Source organism: Pan paniscus, chromosome 20 (assembly GCF_029289425.2).
Source record: "Pan paniscus chromosome 20, NHGRI_mPanPan1-v2.0_pri, whole genome shotgun sequence".
Lineage (NCBI taxonomy): Eukaryota > Metazoa > Chordata > Mammalia > Primates > Hominidae > Pan > Pan paniscus.
In genome coordinates, this window is record NC_073269.2 from 25,905,981 (window position 1) to 25,920,541 (window position 14,561).

Genomic DNA, 14,561 nt, shown 5'->3' on the forward strand with positions numbered 1-14,561 from the left:
TTAGGTTACCTGGTGCTTTTGCCTCACAGCTCTTAACATTCTTTCCTTTGCCTTGACTTTAGATAACCTGATAACAATTTGTCTAGGCAGTGGTCATTTTGTAATGAATGTCCCAGGTGTTTTTGAGCTTCTTGTATTTGAATGTCTAGGTCTCTAGCCAAGAAAGAAAAGTTTACCTCAATTACTTTCCCAAATATGCTTTCTGAACTTTTAGATTTCTCTTCTTCCTGAGGAATGCAAATTATTTTTAGGTTTGGTAATTTAACATAATTCCAAACTTCTTGGAGGCTTTGTTGATTTTTTTATTCTTTCTGTTTGCCTTTGTTCGATTGGGTTAATTCAAAAATCTTGTTTTTGAGCTCGGAATTTCTTTCTTCTAGTTGTTCAACTCTATTACTGAGACTCTTCAGTACATTTTGCATTTCTCTAAGTGTGTTTTTATTTCCTGAAGTTGTTATTGTTTTTTATTTATTCTATTTTTTTCACTGAAGATTTCTCCCCTCATATCTTGTATTATTCATTGATTTCCATAAATTGGACTTTACATTTCTATGGTACCTACTTGATTAGTTTAATAATTTACTTTCTAAATTTTTTTTTAGACACTACATGGATTTCTTCTTGGTTTGGATTCATTGCTGGTAAACTTGCATGATTTTTGGGTGGTGCTAAAGAACATTGTTTTTTCATATTACCAGAATTGTTTTTCTGGTTCCTTCTCATTTGGGTAGACTGTGTGAGAGGGGAGATCTGGGGGCTTAAGGCTGCTGTATAGATTCTTTTGTCCCACAGGGTGCTCCCTCGATGTAATACCCTAACCCTTTTTCTAGGGATGTAGCTTCCTAAGAGCTGAACTATAGTGATTGTTATTTCTCTTCTGGACCCAGGTCTATTACTCTCTGGGCTGGTATTTGAGGGTGTCTGCACAGAGTCCTGTGATGTGAATCATCTTCAGGTCTCTCAGCCATGGACACCAGCACCTGCGTGGTGGAAGTTGCAGAGGAGTGAAATTGACTCTGTGGCATCCTTAATTGTAATTGTTTAATGAACTAGTTTTTTGCTGGTTGGCCTCCTGCCAAGAGGTAGCACCTTCAAGAGAGCATCAGCTGTGGTAGTATAGGGAGGATCAGGTACTGGACGGGACCCTAGAACTTTCAAGAGAATATGAATTTTGTCTTTGACTACCAGAGTGGGTAGGGAAGGACCATCAGGTGGGGGCAGGGTTAGGCAAGTCTGAGCTGAGACTCTCCTTTGGAGGTGCTTGCAGTGGCTGCTGTGGTGGGATGAGGTGTGGTTCCCAGGTCAATGGAGTTATGTTCCCAGGAGGATTATGGCTGCCTCTGCTGGTGATGCACGTTGTCAGGAAAGTGGGAAAAAGCAGACAGTCACAGGCCTCACCCAACTCCCACACAACCCAAAAGGCCAGTCTAGCTCCCATGATGCCTCTCCCCCCAACAGCACCAGGTTAGTTTTCAGGGAGTGGGTGAGCAGGGCTGAGAACTTGCCCCAGGCTACCAGCCTCCCGGCAAAGAGAGCAAGCAGGACTTTTACACCTTTCCACCTGTCAAGTCTGCACATTGGATTCACGCCCTCCTCTGAGTTCTGGCAAGAAAACTTCACGTTTGGTTGGAATTGTTACAAAGTTAAGCTGGAGGTAAAACCATTTTATATTTTTAATAAAATATTTTTTTCAAACTTTCTGCTAACTTACAGATCTAAATATATTTAGCTTTTCTATATCATATAAAAATAAGATTCTAGTCAGGCATGGTGGCTCACGCTTGTAATCCCAGCATTTTGGGAGGCCAAGAAACAAAGACTGTTTAAACCCAGAAATTTGATACCAACATGGCAAAATCCCATGTCTACCCAATATACAAAAATTAGCAGTTGGGCACAGTGGCTCAAGTGTGTAATCCCAGCACTTTGAGAGGCTAAGACAGGCGGATCACAAAGTCAGGAGATTGAGACCATCTTAGCTAACATGGTGAAACCCCGTTTCTACTAAAAATACAAAAAGTTTGCTGGGCGTGGTGGTGGGCACCTGTAGTCACAGCTACTCGGGAGGCTGAGGCAGAAGAATCGCTTGAACCCAGGAGGCGGAGCTTGCAGTGGGTCGAGATCATGCCACTGCACTCCAGCCTGGGCGACAGAGACTCCGTCTCAAAAAAAAAAAAAGAAAGAAAAGAAAAATTAGCTGGGCATGGTGGCCAGTGCCTGTATTACCTGCTATTCAGGAAGCTGAGGTAAGAGGATGGCCTGAGCCCAGGAGCTTGAGGCTGCAGTAAGCCATGATCAATCTACTGCTCTCCATCCTGGGTGAAAGAGTGAAATCCTTTCTAAAAAAATGCCAAAGCATAGCAACGTAAACTTCTGTGGGTTTTTTAAAATTGTTGTTATTATTATTCTAAGAGCTTTTGAGGTAAAGGTGTTGTTTGGCTACATAGGTAAGTTCTTCAGCAGTAATGCCTGAGATTTAGGTGCACCCAGCAACTGAGCAGTGTATACTGTACCCAATGTGTAGTCTTTTAGCTCTCACCCTCCTCCTGCTCTTCCCCTCAAGTCCTCAGAGTTCATTATATAATTCTCACGCTTTGGAATCCCCATAGCTTAGCTCTCACTTGTAAATGAGAACATACGATATTGAATTTTTATTCCTGAGTTACTTCACTTAGAACAATGATCTTCTAATCCATTCAAGTTGCTGTGAATGCCATTACTCCATTTTTTAATGGCTGAGTATTACATGGTATATACATATCCCATTTTCTTCATCCACTTGATGGTTGATGGGCATTTAGGGTGCTTCCATATTTCTGCAATTGGAAATTGTTTTGCTATAAACAGGACTGTGCAAGTGTCTTTTTTATATAATGACTTTTTTCTTCATGTAAATGCCCAGTAGTGGGATTGCTGGATCAAATGGTAGTTCTACTTTTAGTTCTTTAAAAAAATCTCCTGGCTGGGTGTGCTGGCTCAAGCCTGTATTCCCAACACTTTGGGAGGCCAAGGTGGGTAAATCACCTGAAATCAGGAATTTGAGACCAGCCTGGCCAACATGGTGAAAACCTATCTCTACTAAAAGTACAAACAAATTAGCCAGTCATGGTGGCATGTGCCTGTAGTCCAAGCTACTGAGGAGGCTGAGGCAGGAGAATCACTTGAACTTGGAAGGCAGAGGCTGCAGTGAGCTGACATCATGCCACTGCACTCAGCCTGGGTGACAGAGTGAGACTCCATCTCAAAAAATAATAAGAAGAAGAAAATCCCCAGCTGTTTTCCATAGTGATTGTACTAGTTTACATTTCCACCAGTAGTGTTAAAATGCTCCATTTTCATCACATCCATGGCAATATCTAGTTTTTTGATGTTTCAATTGTGGCCATTCTTGCAGGAGTAAGGTGGTATCACATTGTGATTTTAATCTGCATTTTCCTGACAATTAGTGATGTTGTGCATTTTTTTTCAGTATTCACATTTTTTATTTCAAGGTGTAAAATATATATGTCCAGTATTGTTACTTTCATCTGCAGATGGAATAATTGGGAAGTATAAAAACCTGTACTTGACTTTTTTGTTTGTTTTTGAGACAGAGTCTCGCTCTGTCATCCAGGATGGAGTGCAGTGGCACGATCTTGGTTCACTGTAAACCCTGCCTCCTGGGTTCAAGCGATTCTTCTGCCTCAGCCTCTTGAGTAGCTGGGAATACAGGCATGTGCCACCATGCCTGGCTAATTTTTGTATTTTTAGTAGAGATGGGGTGTCAACATACTGGCCACACTGGTCTTGAACTCATGACCTCATGATCCACCTGCCTCAGCCTCCCAAAATGCTGGGATTACAGGCATGAGCCACTGTGCCCAGCCTTGTACTTGATATTTTATCAAGATTATCTGCCAACAAGTTACCCACATTCAGGTTTCAATGAGCCTGGAATCTTCTTTCCACTTGATAGGAGTATGTATTAGGAAATCCAGTTGATGACACTTTTATTTAAAAAATCAAAAAAATCAGCACAGTCAGGTTGTCTTAGTCTTAAGGATTTCTGGATTCCTTTCTTGGAGGAGGTCAGGATCTTTCCAAGGCTTGGGTCCTTGGATATTCTTCCAGTCATCAAAAGTGGAGTCTTTTATTTTCTCATATTCTGATTCTAATGATACTATTTGCTTTCAGTTTTTTTCCAACTCAGGATCAATTTTAATCTTCACATCATCATGTCAGATTTGTAAAAACTCACGAACACCAAAAGAAACTCCAACAATTAGCAACAACATGGGGACTTCGTAGTGGAGAGTCTTATTCTTGCGCAAAGCACGCATCACTGCGGGTGCAAACATGACTGAACTCTTCCATCCGTTTAGAACTGCAAGCAGGCCCAACGCAGATTCTCAAATCTCAGCAGTCCAAGCTCTCATCAAGATAAGACTCACCAACTTTCCTTGGTTGTTTGGTGCTTGGTCCTTACTGATAGGTTTCCAAGCATTTTAAAAATATGTTTGCTGGCCATTTGTATATCTTCTTTTGAGAATTGTCTATTTGTGTCATTCGCCCACATTTTCATGGGATTATTTGTTTGTTTGTTTGTTTTTTCTTGCTGATTTGTTCAAGTTCCTTGTAGATTCTGGGTAACAGTCCTTTGTTGAACGCATTGGTTGTAAATATTTTCTACTCTGTGGGTTTTCTCTTTGCTGATTACTTCTTTTGCTGTGCAGAAGCTTTTCAGTTTAGTAAGTCCCATTTATTTATGATTTTTTTTTTTGCATTTGCTTTAGGGTTCCTGGTTACAAACTCTTTGCCTAAGCAAATGTCTAGAAGTGTTCTTCTGATGTTATCTTCTAGAATTTTTATAGTTTCAGGTCTTAGATTTCAGTCTTTGATCCATGTTGAGTTGATTTTTGTATAGGATGAGAGATGAAGACCCAATTTTCTTATTCTACATGTGCTTACCAGCTATCTCAGCACCACTTCTTTAACAGGCTGTCCTTTTTTTTTTTTAAACGGAGTTTTGCTCTTGTTGCCCAGGCTGGAGTACAATGGCACAATCTTGGCTCACTGTAACCTCTGCCTCCTGGGTTCAAGTGATGCTCCTGCTTCAGCCTCCTGAGTAGCTGCGGTTACAGGCATGTGCCACCATGCCTGGCTAATTTTTTTGCATTATTAGTAGAAACTGGGTTTCGCCATGTTGGTCAGGCTGGTCTTGAACTCCTAACCTCAAGTGATCCACCTGTCTCGGTCTCCCAAAGGGCTGGGATTACAGGCATAAGCCACTGTGCCTGGCTAATTTTTGTAGTTTTATTAAAGACGAGGTTTCACCATGTTGGCCAGGCTGGTCTCAAACTCCTGACCTCAGGTGATCCACCTGCCTTGGCCTCCCGAAGTGCTGGGATTACAGGCATGAACCACCACGCCCGGCCTTAGGGTGTCCTTTTCATACTTTGTTTTTGTTAACAGTGTCAAAAATTAGTTGGCTTTAAGTATTTGGGTTCATTTCTGGGTATGAAATTCTGTTCTGTTGTTCTACATGCCTATTTTTATACCAGTACCATACTGTTTTGATAATTATCACCTTTTGGTATAGTTTGAAGTTGGTAATGTAATGCCTTCGGATTTGTTCTTATTACTTAGTCTTGTTTTGGCTATGCGGGCTTTTTGTGGTTCCATATGAATTTTATAATTGTCTTTTTTTGTTTTAGTTCTGTGAAGAATGATGATGCTATCTTTATGGTAATTGCATGGAATTTGTAGATTGTTTTTGGCATCATGGTCAAGTTCACAATAGTCACTCTACTTATCCATGAGCATGAAATGTGTTTCCATTTGTTTGTGTCATCTATAATTTATTTCAAGTGTTTTGTTATTTACCTTGTAGAGATCGTTTGCCTCCTTGGCTAAGTATATTCCTAATTATTATTATTATTATTTTTCAGCTGTTGTAAGAGGGGTTGAGTTCTTGATATGATTCCTAGTTTGGGTTGCTATTTGTGCATAGCAGTGCTACTGAATTTTGTACATTGATTTTGTATCCTGAAACTTCACTGAATTCATTTATCAGATCTAGGGGCTTTTTGGATGAGTCTTTAGTGTTTTTTAGGTATACAATCACATCATCAGTGAACAGTCACAGTTTGACTTCCTCTTTTCCAATTTGGATGCCCTTTATTTCTTTCTCTTGTTTGAATGCTCTGGCTAAGAATTCCAGTACTATGTCGAATAGAAGTGGTGAAAGTGAACATCCTTGTCTTGTTCTAGCTCTCAGGGGTAATGCTTTCAACTTCTTCCCATTCAGTATAAGGTGGGCCGTGGGTTTGTCATAAATGGCTTTTGTTACCTTAAGCTATGTCCTCTCTGTGCCAATTTTGCTAAGGGTTTTAATGCTGAAGTGATGCTGGATTCTGCCAGATTTTTTTCTGAGCCTATTGAGATAATCATGTGATTTTTGTTTTTAATTCTGTTTATGTGGTATATCACATTTATTTACTTGCATATGTTAAACCATCCCTTCATTTCTGGTATAAAATGCCCTTGATCATGGTGTATTATCTTTTTGATATGCTGTTGTATTTGGTTAGCTAGGAATTTGCTGATAATTTTATCATCTATGTTCATCAGAAATATTTACTTTTTTTTGTTTTTTTGTCATGCCTTTTTCTGGTTTGGGGATTAGGGTGATATTGGCTTGATGGAATGATTTAGAGAAGATTCCCTTTTTATCTTTTGGAATAGTTTCAGTAAGATTGGTATCAATTCTTCTTTGAATGTCTGATGATAAAATATATCTGTGAATTCATGTACTCCTGGACTTATTTGGTTGGCAATTTTTTATTACTATTTCAATCTCACTACCTCTTATTGGTCTGTTCAGAGTTTCTATTTCTTCCAGGTTTAATCTAAAAGGATTGTGTATTTCCAGGAATTTATGCATCTTCTCTAGGTTTTCTAATTTGTACATGTAAATATATTCATGGTAGCAAAATCTTTTGTATTTCTGCGGTATTGTCTGTAAATCTTCCATTTTGTTTGTAATTGAGCTTATTTAGATCTTCTCTCTGCTTTTTTTGGTTAATCTTGCTAGTAATGGTCTTTCAATTTTGTTCATCTTTGTAAACAACCAGCTTTTTGTTTCATTTATCTCCTTGTATTTTTTTGTTTCAATTTCAGTTAGTTTTTCTCTTTGTTATTTTTTCTGTGCTGCTGCATTTGGATTTGATTTGTTTTTGCTTCTCTAGATTTTTGAGGTGTAACCTTATGTAGTCTATTTTTGCTATTTTAGACTTTTTGATGTAGGCATTTATTGCTATCAACTTTCTCTTAGCACGACTTTTCCTGTATCCCAGAGGTATTCGTAAGTTGTGACATTATTGTCATTCAAATCAAAGTGTTTTTAAATTTCCATCTTAATTTTGTTGTTGATTCAAAGCTCATTCAGGAGGCTGGGCACGGTGACTCACTCCTATAATTCCAGCACTTTGGTGGGCAGATCACTTGAGGTCAGGAGTTTGAGACTATTCTTGCCAAAATAGTGAAACCCCATCTCTACTAAAAATACAAAAATTAGCCAGGCATGGTGGCTTGTTCCTGTAATCCTACCTACTCGGAGGCTGAATTGCTTGAACCTAAGAGGTGGATGTTGCAGTGAGCCAAGATCATGCCACTGCACTCCAGCCTGGGCAATAGAGTGAGACTCTGTTTCAAAAAATATATATATATCATTCAGGAGTAGGCTATTTGGGTTTATTTCTGCGTTCTGTATTCTGTTCTACTGATCTACGTGCCTGGTTTTTTTTGTTTGTTTGTTTGTTTGTTTGAGATGGAGTCTCGGCTCTGTCTCCCAGGCTGGAGTGCAGTGGCACGATCTCAGCTCACTGCAAGCTCCGCCTCCCAGGTTCGCGCCATTGTCCTGCCTCAGTCCCGAGTAGCTGGGACTACAGGCGCCTGCCACCGCGCCCGGCTAATTTTTTGTATTTTTAGTAGAGACGGGGTTTCACCGTTTTAGCCAGGATGGTCTCGATCTCATGACCTCATGATCCACCTGCCTCGGCCTCCCAAAGTGCTGGGATTACAGGCGTGAGCCACCGCGCCCGGCCTATGTGCCTGTTTTTATACCAGTATCCTGCTGTTTTGGGGACTAGGGCCTTATAGAATATATTATGCCTTGAAGTCAGATAACACGATGCCTCCAGATTTGTTCTTTTTGCTTAGTTTTGCTTTGGTTATGTGAGCTCTTTTTTGGTTCCATATGGATTTTATCAGTGATTTTTCTACTTCTGTGAAGAACATTGGTGGTATTTTGATGGAAATTGCATTGAATTTGTGGATTGCTACTGATTTGTGTACATTGATTTTGTATCCTGAAACTTTGCTGAATTCATTTATCAGTTATAGAAGCTTTTCAGAGGAGTCTTTAATGTTTTCTAGGTATACTATTATATTACCATCAAACAGCAACAGCTTGATTTCCACATTACCAATTTAAAACTTTTTTTTTTTTTTTTTTTTTTTTTTTTTTTGAGACGGAGTCTCCCTCTGTCACTGGGATGGAGTGCAGTGGCACGATCTTGGCTCACTGCAACATCTGCCTCTGGAGTCAAGTGATTCTCCTGCCTCAGCCTCCTGAGTGGCTGGGACTACAGGTGTGTGCCACCACAGCCGGCTAATTTTTGTGTTTTTAGTAGAGACAGGGTTTCACTATCTTAGCCAGGCTGGTCTCCAACTCTTGAGCTCATAATCCACCTGCCTCAGCTTCCCAAACTGCTGGGATTATAGGCATGAGCCACCGTGCCCGGCCTAACAATTATATCTGTCTCATCACTTAAAAGAGCCACTAATTTTTTTTTTTTTTTGAGATGGAGTCTTGCTCTGTTGCCCAGGCTGGAGTGCAATGGCATGATCTCAGCTCACTGCAACCTCCGCCTCCTGGGTTCAAGCCATTCTCCCATCTCAGCCTCTTGAGTAGCTGGGATTACAGGCAAGCACCACTATGCCTGGCTAATTTTTGACATAACACTAGATTTGAAGTGCTGTGGCTGTAGTAACTAGAAATGTCATGGTTGACTCAGCTTTACCTTCTGCCTATTTCTCACAAACACAGCAAAACAAGGAAGGCCAGAAATCCTACACCTTGATTGCAAACACACCAGTACCCTTCTAGGGAGAATATATGTTTGAACATATTAACTTGAAATTCCTGGCATCTTTTCTTGAAGAACAGACTTTTTTTTTTTTTTTTGAGGTGCAGTTTTTCTCTTGTTGCCCAGGCTGGAGGGTAATGGCGCAGAGTCGGCTGACCGCAACCTCTGCCTCCTAGGTCCAAGCGATTCTCCTGCCTCAGCCTTCTGAGTGGCTGGGATTACAAGCACCTGCCACCATGCCTGGCTAATTTTCTTTGTATTTTTAGCAGAGACAGGGTTGCATCATGTTGGCCAGGCTGGTCTCGAATTCCTGACCTCAGGTGATCCGCCTGCCTCGACCTTCCAAAGTGCTGAACTTACAGGCATGAGCCACGACGCCCGGCCTGAGGAACAGATTTCTATATGGCAAATAATAAAGGCAAATAAAAATTAACGCTAAAATAGAATGAGGAAAGTATTCTTTCTTCACCAGAATGGTTGTGACAGAATGGTTGCAGCAGGGTGGTCTTAAATAACCCTCACTCTATTTTGTTATTCTTGAACTATGGTCATAAGACATTTATGCTTATTTGAGAGAAATCTTTTTTCCTAATTCAGAAATTTAGCATGATTTTCACAATCTCACATTTTCAAAAACGGTTCATTATAAAAAAGAAAGATGATTAAACCAACTTCCATTTTTTCCCCAAAGAGTAACAAATTAAATCTGTAGTCTAAAGTACAGCTAATAAGTAAAACATAAAGATTAGTCACTTATTCTGGCTGCATAATTGGGAATAAAACACTTTTTGGGCTATAGGCCAAGAGCTTTCAGAGATGTTAGCTTATAGAATGTCAAGTGACCTGGTACAGAGACTTTCACCCCTCTTTCAAAAGGGAACATAATACTGAGTCTTTCACCCCTAATTCCAACTATTAAGCCAGAACGGGAGAAGTGTAACATGTCATTATCCACAAAGCATTTTATTATTACAGATTGAGGGTACGTGTGCAGATTTGTAACACAGGTATACTGCATGATGTTGAGGTTTGGGCACTTAATAATCCAATTACCCAAGTGGCGTACATCATACCTGTTAAGTAGTTTTTCACTGCTTCTCTCCCTTCTTTCTTCTTTTTGGAATCCCCAGTGTTTATTGTTTTCATCTTTGTTTCCATATGCACCCAATGTTTAGCTCCCACATGTAAGTAAGCACATGTAATAGTTTTCTGTTAATTTGCTGAGAATGGCCATCTTCTGCAGCCATGTTGCTACAAAGAACATTACTTCACTCTCTCCTGTGGCTGCATAGTATTGCATGGTGTACAAGTATCTAAGTTTTTTTTTTATATCCAATTTAAGATTCATGGCTACCTAGTTTAATTCTATGTCTTTGCTACTGTGAATAGTGCTGCAAAAAACATGTGAGTGCAAGGAGTCTTTTGGGTAAAATAATTTATTCTCAGGCCGGGCACAGTGGCTCACGCCTGTAGTCCCAGCACTTTGGGAAGCCCAGGCGGGTGGATCACGAGGTCAAGAGTTGAAGACCAGCCTGGCCACCATGATGAAACCCCGTCTCTACTAAAAATACAAAAAATTAGCCGGGCATGGTGACACATGCCTGTAGCCCCAGCTACTCAAGAGGCTGAGGCAGGAGAATTGCTTGAACCCAGCAGGCAGAGACTGAAGTGAGTCCAGATCGTGCCACTGCACTCCAGCCGGGGAGACAGAGCAAGACTCCATCTCAAAAATAAACAAATAAACAAATAAATAATTTATTCTTCTTTTGGTATACACCCAGTAATGAGACTGATGGGTCAAACGGCAATTCTATTTTTGGTTAAGAAATCTCCAAACTGCATTTCACAAGGGCTGCATTAAATTGCATTTCAACCAACAGTATATAAACATTCCCTTTTCTCCACAACTTCAACATCTGCAATATTTTTACTTTTTAATAACAGCCATTCTAACTGCTGTGAAATGGCATCACATTGTCATTTTGATTTACATGTCTCTGATGATTAGGGATGTTGAGCAATTTTTTGCATGTTTATTGGCAGCTCTCATGTCTTTTTTTGAGAAGTGTCTAGTCAGATCATTTGTGTATTTCCTTATTAAATTTTTATAGTATTCTAACCATTAAATTAATTTATATATTATATACATAATATATATGAATTAAATATTAACTTTTTCTTGTATGAAGTTTGAAAATGGTTTATTCCATACTCTAGGTTGTCCGCATATTTGTCAATAGTTTTCTTTGGTGTGCAGAAGTTTTTTAGTTTAATTAGGTGTTAATTTTTCACTTTTATTTTTGTTGCATTCACTTTTATGGTGTTAGTCATAAATCCTTTCCAGAGGCCAGTGACTAGAAGAGTACTTTTTTGGCGTTCTACGATTTGTATAGCTTTAAGTTTCACAGTTAAGTTTTTAATCTATCTTGAATTATATTTTTTATATGGTGAGAGGTACAGTTTCAATTTTCTCCTTCTACATATGATTAACCAGTTTTCCCACTACCATTTGTTGGATAGAGAGTTTTTCCTTGTTTACTTCTGTTGACTTTGTCAGAAAAAAGTTGGGTGTAGAAATGTAAACTTATTTCAGGGCTTTCTCTTCTTTCTATTGGTCTACATGTGTATTTTTGTAGCAACCCATGTAATATGGATTACCGTAGCTTGTAGTACAAGCCAGGTAATGTGAGGTCTCCAGGACTGCTTTGTTGTTAATGTCGCTTTGGCTAAATGGGCTGTTTTATTCTTCCATATGCCTTTTAGAATAGTTTTCTAATTCCATAAAAAGTTGCATTTATAGTTTGATAGAAATAGCACTTAATCTGTAAGTTGCTTTAGGCAGCACGGACATTTTAATTATATTGATTCTTTAAATTCATGAGCGTGGAGTGCCTTTTTACTTATTTGTGTTGTCTCTAATTTTTTTCAGCAGTTTTGTAGTTCTTGTTGTAGAGATATTTTACCTCCTTGATTTAATGTATTACTAGGTACATATTTTTTTTTGTAGCTATTGTAAATAGAACCATGTTCTTTTTTTTTCAGCTTGAATATTATTGGTGCAGAGAAATGCTACTCATTTGTGTATGTTGATTTTGTACGGTGAGACTTTGCTGAAGTCATTCTTTAGGCTTAGAAATCTTTCGGTGAAATATTTTTTGGTGAAGTTTCCCAGGTAGAGAATTATATCACCAGTGAAGATAATTTGACTTCCTCTTTTTCTATTTGAATACATTTTGTGGCTTTATCTTGTTAAATTGCTGTGGCTACGACTTTCAGGACTATGTTGAATAGAAGTGTTTAGAGTGGATACTCTTGTCTTTTTATTTTTTTTGAGATGGAGTCTCACTCTTGTTGTCCAGGCTGGATTGCAATGGCATGATCTCAGTTCACCGCAACCTCCGCCTCCCACATTCAAGTGATTCTCCTGCCTCAGCCTCCTGAGTAGCTGGCATTACACACGCCTACCAGCACGACCGGCTAATTTTTTGTATTTTTAGTACAGACAGTTTCACCCTGTTGGCCAGGCTGGTCTTGAACTCCTGTCCTCAGGTGATCCACCCGCCTCAGCCTCCCAAAGAGCCGGGATTACAGGCATGACCAACCACACCCGGCCTTCTTATTTTTATTCTGATGGAGACCTCATCCAGGTTTTGCCCGCTCAGTATGATGTTGGCTGAGGATTTGTCATGGATGGCTCTTATTATTTTGAGGCATATTTCTTCAATGCTTAGTTTGTTGAGAATGTTTTTATAAATGAATATTAGATTTTCTTGAATGCCTTTTCTGCATGTGATAATCGTTTTTTAAAAATTATCTTTACATGGTGAATCACACTTATTTACTTGTATATGATGAAACATCTTTGCATTCATACAATAAAGTTTACATGATTGTGGCAAAATACCTTTTTGCTTTGCTTATAAACTCAACTTGCTAGTACTTCATGAATTTTTGTTTCAATTTTCACCAAGAATAGTGACCTGTAATTTTCCTTTTTTGTTGTGTCTTCACTAGGTTTTACTACCAAGATAATAGTGTTTTCAAATAATAATTTAGGAAGGACTTCCACCTTGATTTTTGGAACACACTCGGTAGAATTAGTACCAGGTTATCTTTGTATATGTGATAAAATGTGGCTGTGAACTCATCTTATCCAGGGCTTTCTATGGTTGGTAGCTTGTTTTATTAGTAATTCAATCTTATTATATACTTTATACATTGTTGCTCTGTTCAAGACTTCTGTTTCTTTCTGGTTCAATACTGAGAAGCTGGATGTATCCAGGAGTTTATCTATTTTCTCTAAATTTTTTAGTTTGCATGCATAGAGATGTACACAGTAGTCTCTGAGGATGTTTACTATTTATGTGAAATTAGTTGTGATATCACAACTCTAACATTTAAATAGATGCAGAATAAAAGCTTGACAAAATTTGGCTGGGCGCAGTGGCTCACACCTGTAATCCCAGCACTTTGGGAGGTTGAGGCGGGCGGGTCACCTGAGGTCAGGAGTTCGAGACCAGCCTGGCCAACGTGGTGAAACCCTGTCTCTACTAAAAATACAAAAATTAGCCGGGCATGGTAGCTCACACTTGTAATCCCAGCTACTTGGGAGGCTGAGGCAGGAGAATTGCTTGAACCTGGGAGGCAGAGGTTGCAGTGAGCCGACATCATGCCAGTGCACTCCAGCCTGGACGACAAGAGTGAAACTCCATTCAAAAAAAAAAAAAGTTTGACAAAATTCAACATTCCCTCATGATAATCTCTAAAAAATAATTAGTATAGGACAAATGCATCTCAAGCCAATAAATGCCATGTATAGAAAAAAATGCCCAGCTAACAACATATTAAACAGTGAAATGTAAGCTCTTACTCTAAGACCTAGAACAAGACAGGGATGCCCTCTTTCTTCCTTTTTCTTTCTTTCTTCCTTCCTTCCTTCCTTTCCTTCTCTCCTTTTCTTTCTTCTTTCTCTCTCTCCTTCCTTCCTTTTCTTTCTTTCTTGTTCTTTCTTCTTTTTTTTTTTTTGACAGAGTCTCACTCTTATCACCCAGACTGGAGTGCAGTGGCACAATCACAGCTCATTGCAACCTCTGCCTCCCAGGTTCAACTGATTCACCTCCCTCTGCCTCCCAAGTAGCTGGGATTACATGCACCTGCCACCATATCTAGTTAATTTTTGTATTTTTAGTAAGACTGGGTTTCACCATGTTGGCCAAGCTGGTCTCGAACTCCTGACCTCAGGTGATCCACCTGCCTTGGCTTCCCAAAGTGCTGGGAATACAGGCATGAGCCACCACTCCTGAGCAGATGCCCACTTTCCACATTCTTAACTAAACATAATACTAAATGTCCAAAAAGAGAAATTATAAGATAAAAGCAAAGATAGGCAGATTGGAAGAAAAGAAATTAAATTATTTCTGTTTGCAGATGATA

General features: G+C 39.3%; 1 pseudogene; it reads right to left on the minus strand.

Moving 5' to 3' along the window:
* Window positions 1–16: 16 nt before the first annotated feature.
* On the minus strand, window positions 17–4,337 carry LOC129394785 (cytochrome c oxidase assembly protein COX16 homolog, mitochondrial-like; annotated as a pseudogene).
* Window positions 4,338–14,561: the final 10,224 nt, after the last annotated feature.